The 25,606-nt window shown below is 44.7% G+C and overlaps 10 non-coding genes and 8 pseudogenes across 10 annotated transcripts; all 18 read right to left on the bottom strand.

Annotated features, from left to right (window-relative positions):
- Positions 1 to 161: 161 nt before the first annotated feature.
- On the bottom strand, positions 162 to 342 carry LOC141200813 (U2 spliceosomal RNA; annotated as a pseudogene).
- Positions 343 to 867: 525 nt separating this feature from the next.
- LOC141201013 (U2 spliceosomal RNA) lies at positions 868 to 983 on the bottom strand (annotated as a pseudogene).
- Positions 984 to 2,098: 1,115 nt separating this feature from the next.
- Positions 2,099 to 2,289, bottom strand: LOC141200217 (U2 spliceosomal RNA). The gene has a single exon (XR_012271944.1). It is a non-coding gene; the product is annotated as a U2 spliceosomal RNA (small nuclear RNA).
- A 1,115-nt stretch (positions 2,290 to 3,404) lies between these two features.
- LOC141200216 (U2 spliceosomal RNA) lies at positions 3,405 to 3,595 on the bottom strand. The gene has a single exon (XR_012271943.1). It is a non-coding gene; the product is annotated as a U2 spliceosomal RNA (small nuclear RNA).
- A 1,115-nt stretch (positions 3,596 to 4,710) lies between these two features.
- Positions 4,711 to 4,891, bottom strand: LOC141200833 (U2 spliceosomal RNA; annotated as a pseudogene).
- Positions 4,892 to 5,416: 525 nt separating this feature from the next.
- Positions 5,417 to 5,532, bottom strand: LOC141201012 (U2 spliceosomal RNA; annotated as a pseudogene).
- A 1,115-nt stretch (positions 5,533 to 6,647) lies between these two features.
- Positions 6,648 to 6,838, bottom strand: LOC141200215 (U2 spliceosomal RNA). The gene has a single exon (XR_012271942.1). It is a non-coding gene; the product is annotated as a U2 spliceosomal RNA (small nuclear RNA).
- Positions 6,839 to 7,953: 1,115 nt separating this feature from the next.
- LOC141200213 (U2 spliceosomal RNA) lies at positions 7,954 to 8,144 on the bottom strand. The gene has a single exon (XR_012271940.1). It is a non-coding gene; the product is annotated as a U2 spliceosomal RNA (small nuclear RNA).
- Positions 8,145 to 9,259: 1,115 nt separating this feature from the next.
- Positions 9,260 to 9,444, bottom strand: LOC141200932 (U2 spliceosomal RNA). The gene has a single exon (XR_012272609.1). It is a non-coding gene; the product is annotated as a U2 spliceosomal RNA (small nuclear RNA).
- Positions 9,445 to 10,241: 797 nt separating this feature from the next.
- LOC141201024 (U2 spliceosomal RNA) lies at positions 10,242 to 10,333 on the bottom strand (annotated as a pseudogene).
- Positions 10,334 to 11,448: 1,115 nt separating this feature from the next.
- Positions 11,449 to 11,639, bottom strand: LOC141200212 (U2 spliceosomal RNA). The gene has a single exon (XR_012271939.1). It is a non-coding gene; the product is annotated as a U2 spliceosomal RNA (small nuclear RNA).
- Positions 11,640 to 12,751: 1,112 nt separating this feature from the next.
- On the bottom strand, positions 12,752 to 12,942 carry LOC141200211 (U2 spliceosomal RNA). Its single transcript, XR_012271938.1, has one exon. It is a non-coding gene; the product is annotated as a U2 spliceosomal RNA (small nuclear RNA).
- Positions 12,943 to 14,057: 1,115 nt separating this feature from the next.
- LOC141200210 (U2 spliceosomal RNA) lies at positions 14,058 to 14,248 on the bottom strand. Its single transcript, XR_012271937.1, has one exon. It is a non-coding gene; the product is annotated as a U2 spliceosomal RNA (small nuclear RNA).
- Positions 14,249 to 15,363: 1,115 nt separating this feature from the next.
- LOC141200941 (U2 spliceosomal RNA) lies at positions 15,364 to 15,536 on the bottom strand (annotated as a pseudogene).
- A 2,973-nt stretch (positions 15,537 to 18,509) lies between these two features.
- LOC141200527 (U2 spliceosomal RNA) lies at positions 18,510 to 18,700 on the bottom strand. Its single transcript, XR_012272246.1, has one exon. It is a non-coding gene; the product is annotated as a U2 spliceosomal RNA (small nuclear RNA).
- A 1,118-nt stretch (positions 18,701 to 19,818) lies between these two features.
- LOC141200925 (U2 spliceosomal RNA) lies at positions 19,819 to 19,998 on the bottom strand (annotated as a pseudogene).
- Positions 19,999 to 20,807: 809 nt separating this feature from the next.
- On the bottom strand, positions 20,808 to 20,899 carry LOC141201064 (U2 spliceosomal RNA; annotated as a pseudogene).
- Positions 20,900 to 22,014: 1,115 nt separating this feature from the next.
- Positions 22,015 to 22,197, bottom strand: LOC141200845 (U2 spliceosomal RNA). The gene has a single exon (XR_012272551.1). It is a non-coding gene; the product is annotated as a U2 spliceosomal RNA (small nuclear RNA).
- Positions 22,198 to 25,606: the final 3,409 nt, after the last annotated feature.

Below are 25,606 nucleotides of genomic sequence, written 5' to 3'. Positions count from 1 at the left end.
AAAATGAGCTTGTAATCTGGCTTCTGCAACTTTGAACATGAAAAATCCAATGAGGAGAAGAAAAGCAAAGCCAAAGAGTCCATCCCAAAATCCGACAAACAAGCAAAATGAACAAAAAACATTGAATTCAATTCTTTCTGATTTTAGAAACTGCATTAAAGAAGGGGTGCACCGGTCCTGGAGATACTGCAATACCAGGTCAATGCGTGGAGTGGACAGAGCAAGCTCTTTTTCCATCTCCCTGTTCTAAAAATCCATTTAATATATGGTCCCCAGATAGGGGACGTATCAGATATTAAACTGATAAGAACAGATTTTTGATTGAAGCTGCATCCAAGGCACTGAAAAATGTGACCGAAGTCACACCAAAACAGCGCACGAGGCGAGGATTCATGTGGACCCTTCCCGGAGGAGAGGGTCCCCAATAAACCATCCCCATCCCTCCGAGCCAGAAGGCCACAGCGAGGGTCGGGGATCTCCGATGCTCTCTCTTGCCGAAGCCAGAGAAGAGCCGTTTTCGTGCTCCCAGCGTCCAGCTAGGCTGCCACCCTAGTGGAGCTGGAGCCTGTGTTGGTTTCTCAGCCCAAAGCTGACCGGACCTCCGACCGGGTTTATAAAAATTCCCCTTCCTAGCCCGGAGGCCAGGAATAGGGGGTGTTGCTCAGAAAGTATGATTGGCAAAGGTGCGGCGTGCTACGAAGCCCAAGTCTTTCTGGGGTTCCCAGTCCCAGTAAGCTTGGACTCCCACCAGGGCGCCTACTCCTGGGGCACATTGCTCCAAAGCCCTCACACTTACCCAGCCTAGTGACTTCGATCCTGGAGGGCCATGTTTTCCATCAGATGACTCTATGAGCCACCTGGCGTACTAACAAGTGCACCAAACCAGTGTGTAATGTGCATCAATTTACTAGAGCAGCCCAAGGACAAAACCGCCTTTTCAAAAGATACTACACTTGATCTTAGCCAAAAGGCCGAGAAGCGATAACCAGAATTGGTTTCAAACTACGGAGCCACCCAAGGATCCTGAAAAGTCCATTTGTGGAGATGAGCTCCTGGACTCCCGTTAAGAAGACATGTTGTCAACCTCTAGATCCCTTACATGCCTGCACTTTTCGGCTTGCTGCTGCTGCAATCCACGCGTTTTAGATCTGCATAACTCCACCTCTTTAAACACAGCACCTTCACCCCCTGCTGTTCCCACCCGCCTCAACACCGTTGGAAGGGAGGAGAACCAATTAAGGCGGGGGGTGGGGTGGAACGAGCAGCTGTCTACCCTTAGCAGGAGGGCTCCTGATTACATACCTCTCCTGCTGCTGCTGCTGCTGGCTGTCCAGCAGCAGACTGAAGGTGGCTGCTGCTGTGCACAGGTATATAAAGGCTCAGAGCCTATTATGACACGCGCAGCCAGCGTTCCATTGCCACATTCCATCTACTGCAGGCAGGATACCTGGCTGGCTGAATGTCGCTGAGAAGCTCACAGAGACCGCCATAAGCAACAGTTTAACAGAATGCCACAGACTAATCAACCAAACTTTTTGGGTTGGGTTCTCTTTTATAGTCTGCAGGCATTAAATGAAAGAAGTCAGTGTTCCAGCAGAAGGAGACAACGTTTCAGAAAAGGCATTGTAGCAAACCAAAAAAGAAATTTTAAGCGCAGCAGAGTAACCAGCGCACATACCTGTTAGCTCAGGTGAGTTTAAAAGGCTGCTGTTGATAACAAGGGCATTTGCTAAATAGATGGTGTGTGTGCAACAATATACTGAAAGGTCAATTATATTGTGCAGCTTATCTCACCACCTGTAGTTATTTAGGTGAAAGCTCCAAAATGCTTGCCTAATATGTCTGTTTATCCAAAAGGAAGTAAAAAGGGAGAGCTAGAAAGATAGCATTGCATCACATTACATGGCAATGCAATGCACAGTTGCTGAAGTTGAACCAAAATGAGCTTGTAATCTGGCTTCTGCAACTTTGAACATGAAAAATCCAATGAGGAGAAGAAAAGCAAAGCCAAAGAGTCCATCCCAAAATCCGACAAACAAGCAAAATGAACAAAAAACATTGAATTCAATTCTTTCTGATTTTAGAAACTGCATTAAAGAAGGGGTGCACCGGTCCTGGAGATACTGCAATACCAGGTCAATGCGTGGAGTGGACAGAGCAAGCTCTTTTTCCATCTCCCTGTTCTAAAAATCCATTTAATATATGGTCCCCAGATAGGGGACGTATCAGATATTAAACTGATAAGAACAGATACTACACTTGATCTTAGCCAAAAGGCCGAGAAGCGATAACCAGAATTGGTTTCAAACTACGGAGCCACCCAAGGATCCTGAAAAGTCCATTTGTGGAGATGAGCTCCTGGACTCCCGTTAAGAAGACATGTTGTCAACCTCTAGATCCCTTACATGCCTGCACTTTTCGGCTTGCTGCTGCTGCAATCCACGCGTTTTAGATCTGCATAACTCCACCTCTTTAAACACAGCACCTTCACCCCCTGCTGTTCCCACCCGCCTCAACACCGTTGGAAGGGAGGAGAACCAATTAAGGCGGGGGGTGGGGTGGAACGAGCAGCTGTCTACCCTTAGCAGGAGGGCTCCTAATTACATACCTCTCCTGCTGCTGCTGCTGCTGGCTGTCCAGCAGCAGACTGAAGGTGGCTGCTGCTGTGCACAGGTATATAAAGGCTCAGAGCCTATTATGACACGCGCAGCCAGCGTTCCATTGCCACATTCCATCTACTGCAGGCAGGATACCTGGCTGGCTGAATGTCGCTGAGAAGCTCACAGAGACCGCCATAAGCAACAGTTTAACAGAATGCCACAGACTAATCAACCAAACTTTTTGGGTTGGGTTCTCTTTTATAGTCTGCAGGCATTAAATGAAAGAAGTCAGTGTTCCAGCAGAAGGAGACAACGTTTCAGAAAAGGCATTGTAGCAAACCAAAAAAGAAATTTTAAGCGCAGCAGAGTAACCAGCGCACATACCTGTTAGCTCAGGTGAGTTTAAAAGGCTGCTGTTGATAACAAGGGCATTTGCTAAATAGATGGTGTGTGTGCAACAATATACTGAAAGGTCAATTATATTGTGCAGCTTATCTCACCACCTGTAGTTATTTAGGTGAAAGCTCCAAAATGCTTGCCTAATATGTCTGTTTATCCAAAAGGAAGTAAAAAGGGAGAGCTAGAAAGATAGCATTGCATCACATTACATGGCAATGCAATGCACAGTTGCTGAAGTTGAACCAAAATGAGCTTGTAATCTGGCTTCTGCAACTTTGAACATGAAAAATCCAATGAGGAGAAGAAAAGCAAAGCCAAAGAGTCCATCCCAAAATCCGACAAACAAGCAAAATGAACAAAAAACATTGAATTCAATTCTTTCTGATTTTAGAAACTGCATTAAAGAAGGGGTGCACCGGTCCTGGAGATACTGCAATACCAGGTCAATGCGTGGAGTGGACAGAGCAAGCTCTTTTTCCATCTCCCTGTTCTAAAAATCCATTTAATATATGGTCCCCAGATAGGGGACGTATCAGATATTAAACTGATAAGAACAGATACTACACTTGATCTTAGCCAAAAGGCCGAGAAGCGATAACCAGAATTGGTTTCAAACTACGGAGCCACCCAAGGATCCTGAAAAGTCCATTTGTGGAGATGAGCTCCTGGACTCCCGTTAAGAAGACATGTTGTCAACCTCTAGATCCCTTACATGCCTGCACTTTTCGGCTTGCTGCTGCTGCAATCCACGCGTTTTAGATCTGCATAACTCCACCTCTTTAAACACAGCACCTTCACCCCCTGCTGTTCCCACCCGCCTCAACACCGTTGGAAGGGAGGAGAACCAATTAAGGCGGGGGGTGGGGTGGAACGAGCAGCTGTCTACCCTTAGCAGGAGGGCTCCTGATTACATACCTCTCCTGCTGCTGCTGCTGCTGGCTGTCCAGCAGCAGACTGAAGGTGGCTGCTGCTGTGCACAGGTATATAAAGGCTCAGAGCCTATTATGACACGCGCAGCCAGCGTTCCATTGCCACATTCCGTCTACTGCAGGCGGGATACCTGGATGGCTGAATGTCGCTGAGAAGCTCACAGAGACCGCCATAAGCAACAGTTTAACAGAATGCCACAGACTAATCAACCAAACTTTTTGGGTTGGGTTCTCTTTTATAGTCTGCAGGCATTAAATGAAAGAAGTCAGTGTTCCAGCAGAAGGAGACAACGTTTCAGAAAAGGCATTGTAGCAAACCAAAAAAGAAATTTTAAGCGCAGCAGAGTAACCAGCGCACATACCTGTTAGCTCAGGTGAGTTTAAAAGGCTGCTGTTGATAACAAGGGCATTTGCTAAATAGATGGTGTGTGTGCAACAATATACTGAAAGGTCAATTATATTGTGCAGCTTATCTCACCACCTGTAGTTATTTAGGTGAAAGCTCCAAAATGCTTGCCTAATATGTCTGTTTATCCAAAAGGAAGTAAAAAGGGAGAGCTAGAAAGATAGCATTGCATCACATTACATGGCAATGCAATGCACAGTTGCTGAAGTTGAACCAAAATGAGCTTGTAATCTGGCTTCTGCAACTTTGAACATGAAAAATCCAATGAGGAGAAGAAAAGCAAAGCCAAAGAGTCCATCCCAAAATCCGACAAACAAGCAAAATGAACAAAAAACATTGAATTCAATTCTTTCTGATTTTAGAAACTGCATTAAAGAAGGGGTGCACCGGTCCTGGAGATACTGCAATACCAGGTCAATGCGTGGAGTGGACAGAGCAAGCTCTTTTTCCATCTCCCTGTTCTAAAAATCCATTTAATATATGGTCCCCAGATAGGGGACGTATCAGATACTAAACTGATAAGAACAGATTTTTGATTGAAGCTGCATCCAAGGCACTGAAAAATGTGACCGAAGTCACACCAAAACAGCGCACGAGGCGAGGATTCATGTGGACCCTTCCCGGAGGAGAGGGTCCCCAATAAACCATCCCCATCCCTCCGAGCCAGAAGGCCACAGCGAGGGTCGGGGATCTCCGATGCTCTCTCTTGCCGAAGCCAGAGAAGAGCCGTTTTCGTGCTCCCAGCGTCCAGCTAGGCTGCCACCCTAGTGGAGCTGGAGCCTGTGTTGGTTTCTCAGCCCAAAGCTGACCGGACCTCCGACCGGGTTTATAAAAATTCCCCTTCCTAGCCCGGAGGCCAGGAATAGGGGGTGTTGCTCAGAAAGTATGATTGGCAAAGGTGCGGCGTGCTACGAAGCCCAAGTCTTTCTGGGGTTCCCAGTCCCAGTAAGCTTGGACTCCCACCAGGGCGCCTACTCCTGGGGCACATTGCTCCAAAGCCCTCACACTTACCCAGCCTAGTGACTTCGATCCTGGAGGGCCATGTTTTCCATCAGATGACTCTATGAGCCACCTGGCGTACTAACAAGTGCACCAAACCAGTGTGTAATGTGCATCAATTTACTAGAGCAGCCCAAGGACAAAACCGCCTTTTCAAAAGATACTACACTTGATCTTAGCCAAAAGGCCGAGAAGCGATAACCAGAATTGGTTTCAAACTACGGAGCCACCCAAGGATCCTGAAAAGTCCATTTGTGGAGATGAGCTCCTGGACTCCCGTTAAGAAGACATGTTGTCAACCTCTAGATCCCTTACATGCCTGCACTTTTCGGCTTGCTGCTGCTGCAATCCACGCGTTTTAGATCTGCATAACTCCACCTCTTTAAACACAGCACCTTCACCCCCTGCTGTTCCCACCCGCCTCAACACCGTTGGAAGGGAGGAGAACCAATTAAGGCGGGGGGTGGGGTGGAACGAGCAGCTGTCTACCCTTAGCAGGAGGGCTCCTGATTACATACCTCTCCTGCTGCTGCTGCTGCTGGCTGTCCAGCAGCAGACTGAAGGTGGCTGCTGCTGTGCACAGGTATATAAAGGCTCAGAGCCTATTATGACACGCGCAGCCAGCGTTCCATTGCCACATTCCATCTACTGCAGGCAGGATACCTGGCTGGCTGAATGTCGCTGAGAAGCTCACAGAGACCGCCATAAGCAACAGTTTAACAGAATGCCACAGACTAATCAACCAAACTTTTTGGGTTGGGTTCTCTTTTATAGTCTGCAGGCTTTAAATGAAAGAAGTCAGTGTTCCAGCAGAAGGAGACAACGTTTCAGAAAAGGCATTGTAGCAAACCAAAAAAGAAATTTTAAGCGCAGCAGAGTAACCAGCGCACATACCTGTTAGCTCAGGTGAGTTTAAAAGGCTGCTGTTGATAACAAGGGCATTTGCTAAATAGATGGTGTGTGTGCAACAATATACTGAAAGGTCAATTATATTGTGCAGCTTATCTCACCACCTGTAGTTATTTAGGTGAAAGCTCCAAAATGCTTGCCTAATATGTCTGTTTATCCAAAAGGAAGTAAAAAGGGAGAGCTAGAAAGATAGCATTGCATCACATTACATGGCAATGCAATGCACAGTTGCTGAAGTTGAACCAAAATGAGCTTGTAATCTGGCTTCTGCAACTTTGAACATGAAAAATCCAATGAGGAGAAGAAAAGCAAAGCCAAAGAGTCCATCCCAAAATCCGACAAACAAGCAAAATGAACAAAAAACATTGAATTCAATTCTTTCTGATTTTAGAAACTGCATTAAAGAAGGGGTGCACCGGTCCTGGAGATACTGCAATACCAGGTCAATGCGTGGAGTGGACAGAGCAAGCTCTTTTTCCATCTCCCTGTTCTAAAAATCCATTTAATATATGGTCCCCAGATAGGGGACGTATCAGATATTAAACTGATAAGAACAGATACTACACTTGATCTTAGCCAAAAGGCCGAGAAGCGATAACCAGAATTGGTTTCAAACTACGGAGCCACCCAAGGATCCTGAAAAGTCCATTTGTGGAGATGAGCTCCTGGACTCCCGTTAAGAAGACATGTTGTCAACCTCTAGATCCCTTACATGCCTGCACTTTTCGGCTTGCTGCTGCTGCAATCCACGCGTTTTAGATCTGCATAACTCCACCTCTTTAAACACAGCACCTTCACCCCCTGCTGTTCCCACCCGCCTCAACACCGTTGGAAGGGAGGAGAACCAATTAAGGCGGGGGGTGGGGTGGAACGAGCAGCTGTCTACCCTTAGCAGGAGGGCTCCTGATTACATACCTCTCCTGCTGCTGCTGCTGCTGGCTGTCCAGCAGCAGACTGAAGGTGGCTGCTGCTGTGCACAAGTATATAAAGGCTCAGAGCCTATTATGACACGCGCAGCCAGCGTTCCATTGCCACATTCCATCTACTGCAGGCAGGATACCTGGCTGGCTGAATGTCGCTGAGAAGCTCACAGAGACCGCCATAAGCAACAGTTTAACAGAATGCCACAGACTAATCAACCAAACTTTTTGGGTTGGGTTCTCTTTTATAGTCTGCAGGCATTAAATGAAAGAAGTCAGTGTTCCAGCAGAAGGAGACAACGTTTCAGAAAAGGCATTGTAGCAAACCAAAAAAGAAATTTTAAGCGCAGCAGAGTAACCAGCGCACATACCTGTTAGCTCAGGTGAGTTTAAAAGGCTGCTGTTGATAACAAGGGCATTTGCTAAATAGATGGTGTGTGTGCAACAATATACTGAAAGGTCAATTATATTGTGCAGCTTATCTCACCACCTGTAGTTATTTAGGTGAAAGCTCCAAAATGCTTGCCTAATATGTCTGTTTATCCAAAAGGAAGTAAAAAGGGAGAGCTAGAAAGATAGCATTGCATCACATTACATGGCAATGCAATGCACAGTTGCTGAAGTTGAACCAAAATGAGCTTGTAATCTGGCTTCTGCAACTTTGAACATGAAAAATCCAATGAGGAGAAGAAAAGCAAAGCCAAAGAGTCCATCCCAAAATCCGACAAACAAGCAAAATGAACAAAAAACATTGAATTCAATTCTTTCTGATTTTAGAAACTGCATTAAAGAAGGGGTGCACCGGTCCTGGAGATACTGCAATACCAGGTCAATGCGTGGAGTGGACAGAGCAAGCTCTTTTTCCATCTCCCTGTTCTAAAAATCCATTTAATATATGGTCCCCAGATAGGGGACGTATCAGATATTAAACTGATAAGAACAGATACTACACTTGATCTTAGCCAAAAGGCCGAGAAGCGATAACCAGAATTGGTTTCAAACTACGGAGCCACCCAAGGATCCTGAAAAGTCCATTTGTGGAGATGAGCTCCTGGACTCCCGTTAAGAAGACATGTTGTCAACCTCTAGATCCCTTACATGCCTGCACTTTTCGGCTTGCTGCTGCTGCAATCCACGCGTTTTAGATCTGCATAACTCCACCTCTTTAAACACAGCACCTTCACCCCCTGCTGTTCCCACCCGCCTCAACACCGTTGGAAGGGAGGAGAACCAATTAAGGCGGGGGGTGGGGTGGAACGAGCAGCTGTCTACCCTTAGCAGGAGGGCTCCTGATTACATACCTCTCCTGCTGCTGCTGCTGCTGGCTGTCCAGCAGCAGACTGAAGGTGGCTGCTGCTGTGCACAGGTATATAAAGGTTCAGAGCCTATTATGACACGCGCAGCCAGCGTTCCATTGCCACATTCCATCTACTGCAGGCAGGATACCTGGCTGGCTGAATGTCGCTGAGAAGCTCACAGAGACCGCCATAAGCAACAGTTTAACAGAATGCCACAGACTAATCAACCAAACTTTTTGGGTTGGGTTCTCTTTTATAGTCTGCAGGCATTAAATGAAAGAAGTCAGTGTTCCAGCAGAAGGAGACAACGTTTCAGAAAAGGCATTGTAGCAAACCAAAAAAGAAATTTTAAGCGCAGCAGAGTAACCAGCGCACATACCTGTTAGCTCAGGTGAGTTTAAAAGGCTGCTGTTGATAACAAGGGCATTTGCTAAATAGATGGTGTGTGTGCAACAATATACTGAAAGGTCAATTATATTGTGCAGCTTATCTCACCACCTGTAGTTATTTAGGTGAAAGCTCCAAAATGCTTGCCTAATATGTCTGTTTATCCAAAAGGAAGTAAAAAGGGAGAGCTAGAAAGATAGCATTGCATCACATTACATGGCAATGCAATGCACAGTTGCTGAAGTTGAACCAAAATGAGCTTGTAATCTGGCTTCTGCAACTTTGAACATGAAAAATCCAATGAGGAGAAGAAAAGCAAAGCCAAAGAGTCCATCCCAAAATCCGACAAACAAGCAAAATGAACAAAAAACATTGAATTCAATTCTTTCTGATTTTAGAAACTGCATTAAAGAAGGGGTGCATCGGTCCTGGAGATACTGCAATACCAGGTCAATGCGTGGAGTGGACAGAGCAAGCTCTTTTTCCATCTCCCTGTTCTAAAAATCCATTTAATATATGGTCCCCAGATAGGGGACGTATCAGATATTAAACTGATAAGAACAGATTTTTTTTTTTTTTTTTTTTTGAAAGCCCGAATTCGTGTACAAAACCCGAGTGCGCTTAAAAAAGTGACAAGTGCCACAAAAAAAGTGCACTAGGATGCTGGTCTTCTTAAAACCCTCTCCAAAAGGAGAAGTGTCCCCCAAACCATTCCCCGTCCCTCCGAGCCAGAAGGCCACAGCGAGGAACAGGGACAAATAGCCACCTCCAGCCGGAGCCAGAGGCGACCCAATCTTACCCCCAATACCTGCCCGAGTTCTCAACCGAGCAAGGCACTGGGAGCCAAAGACTGTGCTCCCCTCCCGGAAGAGGGGAGCCAACAATGCTCTCCTCCCGAAAGAGGAGAGCCAGGGGGGTTCAGGGGGGAGCGGAACCTGATGGCCACACACTCCCCCCCTAGACCTGCCAAGAGAGGAACCCGTAAGGGAACCGCATCCCGACAAAATCCTAGTAAGGACGTGGACACACGTGAAAAAGTGGACACACAGTGACAAAAAAAATTAAATAAATAGTGAAGGTTTCACAGTATAATACTGCCCGGACCTTCGACCGGGAATTGAAAAATTCCCCATCCTAAGGCCAGAAGGCCCGGAATAAGGGTGTGTGTGAAGAAAGAAATATTGAAGTGCTAGTGCAAATGTGCCATAAACTCAAGTGGGGTTCCCAATCCCAGTGAGTTAAGGCACCCCAGGGTCACCACTCCTGGGGCACTTCACACTTCGGGCTTTCGATCTTCCCCGGCCCAATGGCGTCGATCCTGGGGGGCCATGCTTTCCACCAGATGACTATATTAGCCAACTGGCGTACTAACAAGCGCCTAAACCCCAGTGTGCATAATGTATCAATCTACTAGGGCGGCCAACATCCAAAACCGCCTTTTCGAAAGATACTACACTTGATCTTAGCCAAAAGGCCGAGAAGCGATAACCAGAATTGGTTTCAAACTACGGAGCCACCCAAGGATCCTGAAAAGTCCATTTGTGGAGATGAGCTCCTGGACTCCCGTTAAGAAGACATGTTGTCAACCTCTAGATCCCTTACATGCCTGCACTTTTCGGCTTGCTGCTGCTGCAATCCACGCGTTTTAGATCTGCATAACTCCACCTCTTTAAACACAGCAGCTTCACCCCCTGCTGTTCCCACCCGCCTCAACACCGTTGGAAGGGAGGAGAACCAATTAAGGCGGGGGGTGGGGTGGAACGAGCAGCTGTCTACCCTTAGCAGGAGGGCTCCTGATTACATACCTCTCCTGCTGCTGCTGCTGCTGGCTGTCCAGCAGCAGACTGAAGGTGGCTGCTGCTGTGCACAGGTATATAAAGGCTCAGAGCCTATTATGACACGCGCAGCCAGCGTTCCATTGCCACATTCCATCTACTGCAGGCAGGATACCTGGCTGGCTGAATGTCGCTGAGAAGCTCACAGAGACCGCCATAAGCAACAGTTTAACAGAATGCCACAGACTAATCAACCAAACTTTTTGGGTTGGGTTCTCTTTTATAGTCTGCAGGCATTAAATGAAAGAAGTCAGTGTTCCAGCAGAAGGAGACAACGTTTCAGAAAAGGCATTGTAGCAAACCAAAAAAGAAATTTTAAGCGCAGCAGAGTAACCAGCGCACATACCTGTTAGCTCAGGTGAGTTTAAAAGGCTGCTGTTGATAACAAGGGCATTTGCTAAATAGATGGTGTGTGTGCAACAATATACTGAAAGGTCAATTATATTGTGCAGCTTATCTCACCACCTGTAGTTATTTAGGTGAAAGCTCCAAAATGCTTGCCTAATATGTCTGTTTATCCAAAAGGAAGTAAAAAGGGAGAGCTAGAAAGATAGCATTGCATCACATTACATGGCAATGCAATGCACAGTTGCTGAAGTTGAACCAAAATGAGCTTGTAATCTGGCTTCTGCAACTTTGAACATGAAAAATCCAATGAGGAGAAGAAAAGCAAAGCCAAAGAGTCCATCCCAAAATCCGACAAACAAGCAAAATGAACAAAAAACATTGAATTCAATTCTTTCTGATTTTAGAAACTGCATTAAAGAAGGGGTGCACCGGTCCTGGAGATACTGCAATACCAGGTCAATGCGTGGAGTGGACAGAGCAAGCTCTTTTTCCATCTCCCTGTTCTAAAAATCCATTTAATATATGGTCCCCAGATAGGGGACGTATCAGATATTAAACTGATAAGAACAGATACTACACTTGATCTTAGCCAAAAGGCCGAGAAGCGATAACCAGAATTGGTTTCAAACTACGGAGTCACCCAAGGATCCTGAAAAGTCCATTTGTGGAGATGAGCTCCTGGACTCCCGTTAAGAAGACATGTTGTCAACCTCTAGATCCCTTACATGCCTGCACTTTTCGGCTTGCTGCTGCTGCAATCCACGCGTTTTAGATCTGCATAACTCCACCTCTTTAAACACAGCACCTTCACCCCCTGCTGTTCCCACCCGCCTCAACACCGTTGGAAGGGAGGAGAACCAATTAAGGCGGGGGGTGGGGTGGAACGAGCAGCTGTCTACCCTTAGCAGGAGGGCTCCTGATTACATACCTCTCCTGCTGCTGCTGCTGGCTGTCCAGCAGCAGACTGAAGGTGGCTGCTGCTGTGCACAGGTATATAAAGGCTCAGAGCCTATTATGACACGCGCAGCCAGCGTTCCATTGCCACATTCCATCTACTGCAGGCAGGATACCTGGCTGGCTGAATGTCGCTGAGAAGCTCACAGAGACCGCCATAAGCAACAGTTTAACAGTATGCCACAGACTAATCAACCAAACATTTTGGGTTGGGTTCTCTTTTATAGTCTGCAGGCATTAAATGAAAGAAGTCAGTGTTCCAGCAGAAGGAGACAACGTTTCAGAAAAGGCATTGTAGCAAACCAAAAAAGAAATTTTAAGCGCAGCAGAGTAACCAGTGCACATACCTGTTAGCTCAGGTGAGTTTAAAAGGCTGCTGTTGATAACAAGGGCATTTGCTAAATAGATGGTGTGTGTGCAACAATATACTGAAAGGTCAAATATATTGTGCAGCTTATCTCACCACCTGTAGTTATTTAGGTGAAAGCTCCAAAATGCTTGCCTAATATGTCTGTTTATCCAAAAGGAAGTAAAAAGGGAGAGCTAGAAAGATAGCATTGCATCACATTACATGGCAATGAAATGCACAGTTGCTGAAGTTGAACCAAAATGAGCTTGTAATCTGGCTTCTGCAACTTTGAACATGAAAAATCCAATGAGGAGAAGAAAAGCAAAGCCAAAGAGTCCATCCCAAAATCCGACAAACAAGCAAAATGAACAAAAAACATTGAATTCAATTCTTTCTGATTTTAGAAACTGCATTAAAGAAGGGGTGCACCGGTCCTGGAGATACTGCAATACCAGGTCAATGCGTGGAGTGGACAGAGCAAGCTCTTTTTCCATCTCCCTGTTCTAAAAATCCATTTAATATATGGTCCCCAGATAGGGGACGTATCAGATATTAAACTGATAAGAACAGATACTACACTTGATCTTAGCCAAAAGGCCGAGAAGCGATAACCAGAATTGGTTTCAAACTACGGAGCCACCCAAGGATCCTGAAAAGTCCATTTGTGGAGATGAGCTCCTGGACTCCCGTTAAGAAGACATGTTGTCAACCTCTAGATCCCTTACATGCCTGCACTTTTCGGCTTGCTGCTGCTGCAATCCACGCGTTTTAGATCTGCATAACTCCACCTCTTTAAACACAGCACCTTCACCCCCTGCTGTTCCCACCCGCCTCAACACCGTTGGAAGGGAGGAGAACCAATTAAGGCGGGGGGTGGGGTGGAACGAGCAGCTGTCTACCCTTAGCAGGAGGGCTCCTGATTACATACCTCTCCTGCTGCTGCTGCTGCTGGCTGTCCAGCAGCAGACTGAAGGTGGCTGCTGCTGTGCACAGGTATATAAAGGCTCAGAGCCTATTATGACACGCGCAGCCAGCGTTCCATTGCCACATTCCATCTACTGCAGGCAGGATACCTGGCTGGCTGAATGTCGCTGAGAAGCTCACAGAGACCGCCATAAGCAACAGTTTAACAGAATGCCACAGACTAATCAACCAAACTTTTTGGGTTGGGTTCTCTTTTATAGTCTGCAGGCATTAAATGAAAGAAGTCAGTGTTCCAGCAGAAGGAGACAACGTTTCAGAAAAGGCATTGTAGCAAACCAAAAAAGAAATTTTAAGCGCAGCAGAGTAACCAGCGCACATACCTGTTAGCTCAGGTGAGTTTAAAAGGCTGCTGTTGATAACAAGGGCATTTGCTAAATAGATGGTGTGTGTGCAACAATATACTGAAAGGTCAATTATATTGTGCAGCTTATCTCACCACCTGTAGTTATTTAGGTGAAAGCTCCAAAATGCTTGCCTAATATGTCTGTTTATCCAAAAGGAAGTAAAAAGGGAGAGCTAGAAAGATAGCATTGCATCACATTACATGGCAATGCAATGCACAGTTGCTGAAGTTGAACCAAAATGAGCTTGTAATCTGGCTTCTGCAACTTTGAACATGAAAAATCCAATGAGGAGAAGAAAAGCAAAGCCAAAGAGTCCATCCCAAAATCCGACAAACAAGCAAAATGAACAAAAAACATTGAATTCAATTCTTTCTGATTTTAGAAACTGCATTAAAGAAGGGGTGCACCGGTCCTGGAGATACTGCAATACCAGGTCAATGCGTGGAGTGGACAGAGCAAGCTCTTTTTCCATCTCCCTGTTCTAAAAATCCATTTAATATATGGTCCCCAGATAGGGGACGTATCAGATATTAAACTGATAAGAACAGATACTACACTTGATCTTAGCCAAAAGGCCGAGAAGCGATAACCAGAATTGGTTTCAAACTACGGAGCCACCCAAGGATCCTGAAAAGTCCATTTGTGGAGATGAGCTCCTGGACTCCCGTTAAGAAGACATGTTGTCAACCTCTAGATCCCTTACATGCCTGCACTTTTCGGCTTGCTGCTGCTGCAATCCACGCGTTTTAGATCTGCATAACTCCACCTCTTTAAACACAGCACCTTCACCCCCTGCTGTTCCCACCCGCCTCAACACCGTTGGAAGGGAGGAGAACCAATTAAGGCGGGGGGTGGGGTGGAACGAGCAGCTGTCTACCCTTAGCAGGAGGGCTCCTGATTACATACCTCTCCTGCTGCTGCTGCTGCTGGCTGTCCAGCAGCAGACTGAAGGTGGCTGCTGCTGTGCACAGGTATATAAAGGCTCAGAGCCTATTATGACACGCGCAGCCAGCGTTCCATTGCCACATTCCATCTACTGCAGGCAGGATACCTGGCTGGCTGAATGTCGCTGAGAAGCTCACAGAGACCGCCATAAGCAACAGTTTAACAGAATGCCACAGACTAATCAACCAAACTTTTTGGGTTGGGTTCTCTTTTATAGTCTGCAGGCATTAAATGAAAGAAGTCAGTGTTCCAGCAGAAGGAGACAACGTTTCAGAAAAGGCATTGTAGCAAACCAAAAAAGAAATTTTAAGCGCAGCAGAGTAACCAGCGCACATACCTGTTAGCTCAGGTGAGTTTAAAAGGCTGCTGTTGATAACAAGGGCATTTGCTAAATAGATGGTGTGTGTGCAACAATATACTGAAAGGTCAATTATATTGTGCAGCTTATCTCACCACCTGTAGTTATTTAGGTGAAAGCTCCAAAATGCTTGCCTAATATGTCTGTTTATCCAAAAGGAAGTAAAAAGGGAGAGCTAGAAAGATAGCATTGCATCACATTACATGGCAATGCAATGCACAGTTGCTGAAGTTGAACCAAAATGAGCTTGTAATCTGGCTTCTGCAACTTTGAACATGAAAAATCCAATGAGGAGAAGAAAAGCAAAGCCAAAGAGTCCATCCCAAAATCCGACAAACAAGCAAAATGAACAAAAAACATTGAATTCAATTCTTTCTGATTTTAGAAACTGCATTAAAGAAGGGGTGCACCGGTCCTGGAGATACTGCAATACCAGGTCAATGCGTGGAGTGGACAGAGCAAGCTCTTTTTCCATCTCCCTGTTCTAAAAATCCATTTAATATATGGTCCCCAGATAGGGGACGTATCAGATATTAAACTGATAAGAACAGATTTTTTTTTTTTATTTTTATTTTTTTTTTTCCACTCAGATTACAAGTCCCATATTTACCATTTCATGCTTTGCAATGATTTCCAAATGGTATTAGGTTGTTATCCATCATTGTGGGTCATATATCCATTTTTCCAATCTTATTTTATATATATACGTTTATATTATCACAATACAGTTATTCCATATTCTTTACATCACAACATTACAATCTTTACCATTACGATTTAAGGCAACATTCCTCTCTTCAGGCCATATGCTGCCAAGGCATTCAAAAGCCTTCCATCCAGAAACCGACCATCCCAAGCTTCTTCTACCTCTTTAGCCAACGACTGAGGTATTCTGTAAGTTGAAAAAAAACGATGCATATCGCTATAAATGTTATTCCACACTTTGCGCCTTAGACTAGCCTGACTCCCCCCTTCACAACTCTTTAGCATTTTCAACACTTCTTGTCTCTCCTCCATCTCCCTCATATTTTTTTCTGAAACATCCTTTGCTTTACTAGAGTCCTTCCCAGATGACAAAACTCCTTCAATTTCTTCTCTGGCTTCACATGCGACATCCTCTCTTTCTTCTTCACTAGTTTCTTCACCCTCCTCCTCCTCTTCCATATTACTTACAGCACCTTCCTTTTCATCCTGACTGGAGGACTCACTTTCCTCCTGATCTTCTGACTCCCTATCCACCTCCACTTCTTCTTCCAAGCTAGTATTTTCAATCTCAACGTCTGTGATATCACTCTCAGTATCTTCTTCCATATGATCACCTTCTTTTCTTATATCTCTTATTTGTTCCTCCTTCTTTTGAGATATGTTCTCTTCCGTTTCATCATGGGGGGCAGCTTCAGACTCTTCTTCTTTTCCATCTTCCTTGTCAACTGACTTCTCCTCCCTTTTATTGACAGGACAGCAATCATATAAATGACCACTGCCACCACATAGATTACATTTCTTACTTTTTTCACAATTCTCTGCCTTATGTCCCACTTCTTCACACTTGGCACACCACTGTAATGTACAGGAATCCTTTTCATGGCCATACTGTTTACAACGCCTACAAAACTTCGGCATACCTGTAAAGAACATATCTCCATTAACTGTCCCGATTTTGAATCTACTTGGTGGGAGTACCACAACACCATCCGAACTTTCCTTGAACTTGACCAGGAACCTCCACCTCGTGGTCCAAAAACCATATCGGTTAAACATTTTGCCAGCAGAACTCACTTTCTCACAGTACCGGGATAAAAAGGTCATGATCTCTTCTTCCAATATGAAAGGACTATACATCCTTATTACTATTAGCCTTTCCTTCCTAGGAAAATGCGACACAAAAAAAACACCTTCAAGTATCGAATCTTCCTTCACTAGATCCATTCTCTTCCAAAAGTCAGAAAAGATATCTTCTGAACAAAAAATAACATCATATATCCCTCTCTTCGGGAACTCCAACATAGACAAAACTTGTTCCATTTGAACTTCCAATAGTCCAAACAAAATCTTCTCTACCAAAAAAAACAAGCCAGACTTCTTCTTCTCTGGATCCAAAAAAATAAACCGCACTGCATTCTTCAATCTTGCAAAAACTGGGACCTCTTCACAGGTCAGCATATTTGGGCTTCTCCCGTCCATATCTTCACACCAAAGGTGGCAAAAATCCTCCTCGCCTACTTAAAAAAAGCAGGCAGGCTGATCGCCCCTCGTTGCCCCGGGACTAATCCGGCTCCCCAAAAGCAGCAAGGGGGTGAAGCCGCACTGCTACATGCAGCGATCCCCCGAGGCCAAGGAGCCGGGGACCCAAGGCACCTCTCAGCCAAGACCAAGGCAGCAACCGGTAGATCACTGCACTTGATCTTAGCCAAAAGGCCGAGAAGCGATAACCAGAATTGGTTTCAAACTACGGAGCCACCCAAGGATCCTGAAAAGTCCATTTGTGGAGATGAGCTCCTGGACTCCCGTTAAGAAGACATGTTGTCAACCTCTAGATCCCTTACATGCCTGCACTTTTCGGCTTGCTGCTGCTGCAATCCACGCGTTTTAGATCTGCATAACTCCACCTCTTTAATCACAGCACCTTCACCCCCTGCTGTTCCCACCCGCCTCAACACCGTTGGAAGGGAGGAGAACCAATTAAGGCGGGGGGTGGGGTGGAACGAGCAGCTGTCTACCCTTAGCAGGAGGGCTCCTGATTACATACCTCTCCTGCTGCTGCTGCTGCTGGCTGTCCAGCAGCAGACTGAAGGTGGCTGCTGCTGTGCACAGGTATATAAAGGCTCAGAGCCTATTATGACACGCGCAGCCAGCGTTCCATTGCCACATTCCATCTACTGCAGGCAGGATACCTGGCTGGCTGAATGTCGCTGAGAAGCTCACAGAGACCGCCATAAGCAACAGTTTAACAGAATGCCACAGACTAATCAACCAAACTTTTTGGGTTGGGTTCTCTTTTATAGTCTGCAGGCATTAAATGAAAGAAGTCAGTGTTCCAGCAGAGGGAGACAACGTTTCAGAAAAGGCATTGTAGCAAACCAAAAAAGAAATTTTAAGCGCAGCAGAGTAACCAGCGCACATACCTGTTAGCTCAGGTGAGTTTAAAAGGCTGCTGTTGATAACAAGGGCATTTGCTAAATAGATGGTGTGTGTGCAACAATATACTGAAAGGTCAATTATATTGTGCAGCTTATCTCACCACCTGTAGTTATTTAGGTGAAAGCTCCAAAATACTTGCCTAATATGTCTGTTTATCCAAAAGGAAGTAAAAAGGGAGAGCTAGAAAGATAGCATTGCATCACATTACATGGCAATGCAATGCACAGTTGCTGAAGTTGAACCAAAATGAGCTTGTAATCTGGCTTCTGCAACTTTGAACATGAAAAATCCAATGAGGAGAAGAAAAGCAAAGCCAAAGAGTCCATCCCAAAATCCGACAAACAAGCAAAATGAACAAAAAACATTGAATTCAATTCTTTCTGATTTTAGAAACTGCATTAAAGAAGGGGTGCACCGGTCCTGGAGATACTGCAATACCAGGTCAATGCGTGGAGTGGACAGAGCAAGCTCTTTTTCCATCTCCCTGTTCTAAAAATCCATTTAATATATTTTCCCCAGATAGGGGACGTATCAGATATTAAACTGATAAGAACAGATACTACACTTGATCTTAGCCAAAAGGCCGAGAAGCGAAAACCAGAATTGGTTTCAAACTACGGAGCCACCCAAGGATCCTGAAAAGTCCATTTGTGAAGATGAGCTCCTGGACTCCCGTTAAGAAGACATGTTGTCAACCTCTAGATCCCTTACATGCCTGCACTTTTCGGCTTGCTGCTGCTGCAATCCACGCGTTTTAGATCTGCATAACTCCACCTCTTTAAACACAGCACCTTCACCCCCTGCTGTTCCCACCCGCCTCAACACCGTTGGAAGGGAGGAGAACCAATTAAGGCGGGGGGTGGGGTGGAACGAGCAGCTGTCTACCCTTAGCAGGAGGGCTCCTGATTACATACCTCTCCTGCTGCTGCTGCTGCTGCTGGCTGTCCAGCAGCAGACTGAAGGTGGCTGCTGCTGTGCACAGGTATATAAAGGCTCAGAGCCTATTATGACACGCGCAGCCAGCATTCCATTGCCACATTCCATCTACTGCAGGCAGGATACCTGGCTGGCTGAATGTCGCTGAGAAGCTCACAGAGACCGCCATAAGCAACAGTTTAACAGAATGCCACAGACTAATCAACCAAACTTTTTGGGTTGGGTTCTCTTTTATAGTCTGCAGGCATTAAATGAAAGAAGTCAGTGTTCCAGCAGAAGGAGACAACGTTTCAGAAAAGGCATTGTAGCAAACCAAAAAAGAAATTTTAAGCGCAGCAGAGTAACCAGCGCACATACCTGTTAGCTCAGGTGAGTTTAAAAGGCTGCTGTTGATAACAAGGGCATTTGCTAAATAGATGGTGTGTGTGCAACAATATACTGAAAGGTCAATTATATTGTGCAGCTTATCTTACCACCTGTAGTTATTTAGGTGAAAGCTCCAAAATGCTTGCCTAATATGTCTGTTTATCCAAAAGGAAGTAAAAAGGGAGAGCTAGAAAGATAGCATTGCATCACATTACATGGCAATGCAATGCACAGTTGCTGAAGTTGAACCAAAATGAGCTTGTAATCTGGCTTCTGCAACTTTGAACATGAAAAATCCAATGAGGAGAAGAAAAGCAAAGCCAAAGAGTCCATCCCAAAATCCGACAAACAAGCAAAATGAACAAAAAACATTGAATTCAATTCTTTCTGATTTTAGAAACTGCATTAAAGAAGGGGTGCACCGGTCCTGGAGATACTGCAATACCAGGTCAATGCGTGGAGAGAACAGAGCAAGCTCTTTTTCCATCTCCCTGTTCTAAAAATCCATTTAATATATGGTCCCCAGATAGAGGACGTATCAGATATTAAACTGATAAGAACAGATTTTTTTTTTTTTTTTTTAAATTCTTTTGGCGAAAGCCCGAATTCGTGTACAAAACCCGAGTGTGCTTAAAAAAGTGACAAGTGCCACAAAAAAAGTGCACTAGGATGCTGGTCTTCATGAAACCCTCTCCAAAAGGAGAAGGGTCCCCCAAACCATTCCCCGTCCCTCCGAGCCAAAAGGCCACAGCGAGGAACAGGGACAAAAAGCCACCTCCAGCAGAAGCCAGAGGCGACCCAATCTTACCACCAGCACCTGCCCGAGTTCTCACCCGAGCAAGGCACTGGGAGCCAAAGACTGTGCTCCCCTCCCGAAAGAGGGGAGCCAACAACGCTCTCCTCCCGAAAGAGGAGAGCCAGGGGGGTTCAGGGGGGAGCGGAACCTGATGGCCACACACTCCCCCCCTAGACCTGCCAAGAGAGGAACCCGTAAGGGAACCGCATCCCGACAAAATCCTAGTAGGACGTGACACACGTGAATAAGTGGACACACAGTGACAAAGAAATTAAATAAATAGTGAAGGTTTCACAGTATAATACTGCCCGGACCTTCGACCGGGAATTGAAAAATTCCCCATCCTAAGGCCAGAAGGCCCGGAATAAGGGTGTGTGCGAAGAAAGAAAATTTGAAGTGCTTGTGCAAATGTGCCATAAACTCAAGTGGGGTTCCCAATCCCAGTGAGTTAAGGCACCCCAGGGTCACCACTCCTGGGGCACTTCACACTTCGGGCTTTCGATCTTCCCCGGCCCAATGGCGTCGATCCTGGGGGGCCATGCTTTCCACCAGATGACTATATTAGCCACCTGGCGTACTAACAAGCGCCTAAACCCCAGTGTGCATAATGTATCAATCTACTAGGGCGGCCAACATCCAAAACCGCCTTTTCGAAAGATACTACACTTGATCTTAGCCAAAAGGCCGAGAAGCGATAACCAGAATTGGTTTCAAACTACGGAGCCACCCAAGGATCCTGAAAAGTCCATTTGTGGAGATGAGCTCCTGGACTCCCGTTAAGAAGACATGTTGTCAACCTCTAGATCCCTTACATGCCTGCACTTTTCGGCTTGCTGCTGCTGCAATCCACGCGTTTTAGATCTGCATAACTCCACCTCTTTAAACACAGCACCTTCACCCCCTGCTGTTCCCACCCGCCTCAACACCGTTGGAAGGGAGGAGAACCAATTAAGGCGGGGGGTGGGGTGGAACGAGCAGCTGTCTACCCTTAGCAGGAGGGCTCCTGATTACATACCTCTCCTGCTGCTGCTGCTGCTGGCTGTCCAGCAGCAGACTGAAGGTGGCTGCTGCTGTGCACAGGTATATAAAGGCTCAGAGCCTATTATGACACGCGCAGCCAGCGTTCCATTGCCACATTCCATCTACTGCAGGCAGGATACCTGGCTGGCTGAATGTCGCTGAGAAGCTCACAGAGACCGCCATAAGCAACAGTTTAACAGAATGCCACAGACTAATCAACCAAACTTTTTGGGTTGGGTTCTCTTTTATAGTCTGCAGGCATTAAATGAAAGAAGTCAGTGTTCCAGCAGAAGGAGACAACGTTTCAGAAAAGGCATTGTAGCAAAATAAAAAAGAAATTTTAAGCGCAGCAGAGTAACCAGCGCACATACCTGTTAGCTCAGGTGAGTTTAAAAGGCTGCTGTTGATAACAAGGGCATTTGCTAAATAGATGGTGTGTGTGCAACAATATACTGAAAGGTCAATTATATTGTGCAGCTTATCTCACCACCTGTAGTTATTTAGGTGAAAGCTCCAAAATGCTTGCCTAATATGTCTGTTTATCCAAAAGGAAGTAAAAAGGGAGAGCTAGAAAGATAGCATTGCATCACATTACATGGCAATGCAATGCACAGTTGCTGAAGTTGAACCAAAATGAGCTTGTAATCTGGCTTCTGCAACTTTGAACATGAAAAATCCAATGAGGAGAAGAAAAGCAAAGCCAAAGAGTCCATCCCAAAATCCGACAAACAAGCAAAATGAACAAAAAACATTGAATTCAATTCTTTCTGATTTTAGAAACTGCATTAAAGAAGGGGTGCACCGGTCCTGGAGATACTGCAATACCAGGTCAATGCGTGGAGTGGACAGAGCAAGCTCTTTTTCCATCTCCCTGTTCTAAAAATCCATTTAATATATGGTCCCCAGATAGGGGACGTATCAGATATTAAACTGATAAGAACAGATAAGGTTTCAACATAAATTTATTCAGATATAAAAAAGTACAAAAACACATTATTCTTATTTACAGCGTTAATAGAGCTCTTTCCACAGACATTATTAGTACAAAATAGTATTCCACATGTAAAAACACCATCTTCTATTCGCTTCGTGTTTACCCACATCTTTGACATCTTTCAAATAATAAATATACATTTCGCTAAAAACCATTCTAATACAATCATTGATGGAAATACAGTCACGTTTGAACAACAAAATATTCCTCACTTTCCACATAGCACTTTTTGCACAATTTATTATACACCAGCATATTTTGGTTTGATGTAAAGTTGGGCAATTAAAAAGTCCGTATAAAACATATTCGTGACAAAAGTCTTTCAGACCACAAACCCATTTCAAAAGCACCCCCAGTCTCCGCCAAAGTTCTTGCGCATAAAAACAGTTCCAAAACAGATGTAAAACCGTCTCATCACTTCCACACGAGTCTCTAGGACATTTTGCCCGCGCCGCCAGGCCTCTCCTGTGCTGAAAGTCTCTAGTTGGGAGGCACTGGTGGACGGACATCCAGGCAAGGTCTTTATGAATATTTGCGAGAAACTTTCCAAACACATTCCTCCAGACTCGCTTGGATCTGCTCCAGGAAAAGTTGATTACTTCAGATACTCTTTCTTCCCTTCTCAGATGAGTTATCAATTTCCTTCGGTCTTGAAGAATATCAGTATCCAAGTCTCTTAATTTATAATTTCTACATACTTTCTCTAAGATGATAAGATGCTTTGGGGGACATAATAAAACAGGCGAAGATAAGGATGGCCGTAGCCATCTCTTAAAAACATAACCACAAGTATATTTTAAAAACAGACTAAAAACACTGTTAGAATTAAGAAGCTTAAAACAGAAACAGAAGAAATTTATATACAAAAACATGCTCAAATCCGGGACATCCTTTCCACCATTTTGATGCCTTTTATACATTTCTGTGCGTTTTACTTTTTCCATCTTCGAGCCCCAAATAAATATAAACATGCAGCGAGTCAGCTTTTTGAGCATTAAGTCGGAGGGAGGGTACACAATTGCAACATATAACATCATTGGCAATAATACAGACTTAATAATTAGAACTTTCCCTTCGATTGACAAACTACGCAAATTCCAAAAGGATAGTTTCTTCACCATTTTCTCCTGGACCTCCCCCCAACTCACAACCCCGTCATTTTCTTTATTAAAAGTAATGCCCAAAATTTTAACTTTATCACACTTCATTTTGACTGCTGGTAGGTCCACTGTATCCCAGGAACCAATTGTCAAACACTCAGTTTTATTAAAATTCAACTTAAAACCTGAAGCCTGACTAAAAAAACTGGTACACCTCACCACCCTCCGGAGGGAAGCAGGATCCGTGCAGATGGCAGTAACATCGTCCATATACCCGAAGACTTTAATTTGGGCCCCCCCTCCACCCGGAACAGGGACCCCACGGATCACTTTATCTTTCCTAATTTGGCATAATAAAGGCTCCATAGCACAAATAAACAGAATCGGGGACAAAGGGCAGCCCTGCTTCACTCCGGATTCCAGCGGTATTTCACCTGTTAAGAAGCCATTAACAGAGATTTGACAATATGAATCTTTATACAAAATCTTAATTAGAGACATGATAAAATCCGGGATCGCCATCTTCTTTAAAACACTAAAAAGATACTTGTGCGATACCCTGTCGAACGCCTTCTCAAAGTCCAGCGCCAACAGGGCTAAATTCTGACCACGATCCCTAGTATACCATATTGCATCTCTTATGACATTTAACACCTCCGCAATACTCCTTCCCGGTACACCACAAACTTGTTCTGGTTGTATCAACTTATCAATTATCATTTTAAGCCGGCATGCAATAAATTTGGCTAATACTTTATAATCCATGTTGAGGAGGGTGATAGGCCTCCAATTTGCAAGGTCCTCACGAGCCCCTTTCTTTTTAAAGATCAAGGACACTATTCCCCTCCTCCATCCCTTGGGCAACCGTTTACACTTAAAAACCTCCTTAAAAAGTGCTAAAAGATCATCCTTTAAAATATCCCAGAAAGTCAGATAAAATTCGATGGGGAGACCGTCTGCTCCCGGAGCTTTGCCCTTTGAAAAACTTTTAAAAATGTTAAAAAGTTCCTCTAAGCTAAAATCCCGTATTAAAAACTCCTGATCTGACTGATTCAACTTAAAATCTAGGACATTAAGAGCATCTTGTAAAAAGGAATCATCCACACTTTTCTCACTAAAAAGGAGTCGGTAAAAATCAAAAGCCACGTTCTTCATGCCCTGTATAGTGGATTCTTCACCTAAACAAGTAATCGCATCTTTCCTCTCCATTGCTTTTTTAAAAAAGAAGCGTGTACATTTTTCATCTTCTTCTAACTGCTTTACCTTTGAATTAAAAATAACCTCTCTCCCCTTCTGCTCCAAAAGTGTATGTATTTCTGCTTTTAGGCTGACAATGTCTTCCTCCACCTCCAACCCAATCTCTTTAAATTTATAAAGTGTCTGCAGCCTAGTATTTAGATTTGAGAAAAATTGTTTTTTCTGTCTTGATTTCTTCCTCCCTGCCGTGATAAAAAAAAGGAAAATTTTATTTTTAATCTTTTCCCACCAAGACAACATTTTTATATAAGGAGGCCTATGTTGTCTCCATTCCTGGTAGGCTGTACAAAAATCCGACCTTATCTGAGGATCCTCCAGCAGATGTGTCCCCAAACGCCACAGTCCTTTGTTTATTCTCTGCTCTCCTTGGTATTCTAACTGTAATTTTAACATTTTGTGATCGGAAAATAAATTAGACATTAGATCAAACATCACCGGCTTAAAATCCACAGATAAAAACATAAAATCGATCCTAGAGGCCACTCCCCGACCGGACCATGTAAATCCAGGGTCCGTCGGTGAAAGAGACCTCCAGGCATCGCATAGCTTAAAATCAGTTTGAAAATTTTTTAGCAGAAAACATGACTTATCCAACTTACGGAGAGGGTCCCCTCCTACTCGTTGTTCGCCGACACTAAGGCAGTTGAAATCCCCACCTATCAGGAGGGGAGAAGACCCAACACAAAATACAGGCAAAATTTCAAACAATTGGATGCGCTCTTGCTTGTCGGGAGGAGCATACACATTAATTATGCGAAAACTAAAATTATTAATATGCAAATGTACTAACATTGCCCTGCCTGGTGTAATCTCTGTAACAGAGGAAAACACGATGTTATTACCACGACAGAGCAAACCCACTCCAGCAGACCTATTCACATTTGAGCTGGACCACACTGACGGTCCCGACTTCCAATCCTTTTTAAGCTCGTCATAATTAATTGAGTGTTGTAGTCCACATTCCTGCAATAAACACACATCAAAGTCTAAAGTCTCTAAATATTGAAAAAGAGCAGCCCTGCGAACAGGGCT

This window comes from Phyllobates terribilis, unplaced genomic scaffold, assembly GCF_046119375.1.
Source record: "Phyllobates terribilis strain yellow unplaced genomic scaffold, ASM4611937v1 Scaffold_108__1_contigs__length_5656254, whole genome shotgun sequence".
NCBI lineage: Eukaryota > Metazoa > Chordata > Amphibia > Anura > Dendrobatidae > Phyllobates > Phyllobates terribilis.
Note: the sequence above shows the minus strand (reverse complement) of the source record. Positions and strands in the feature narration are given on the sequence as shown.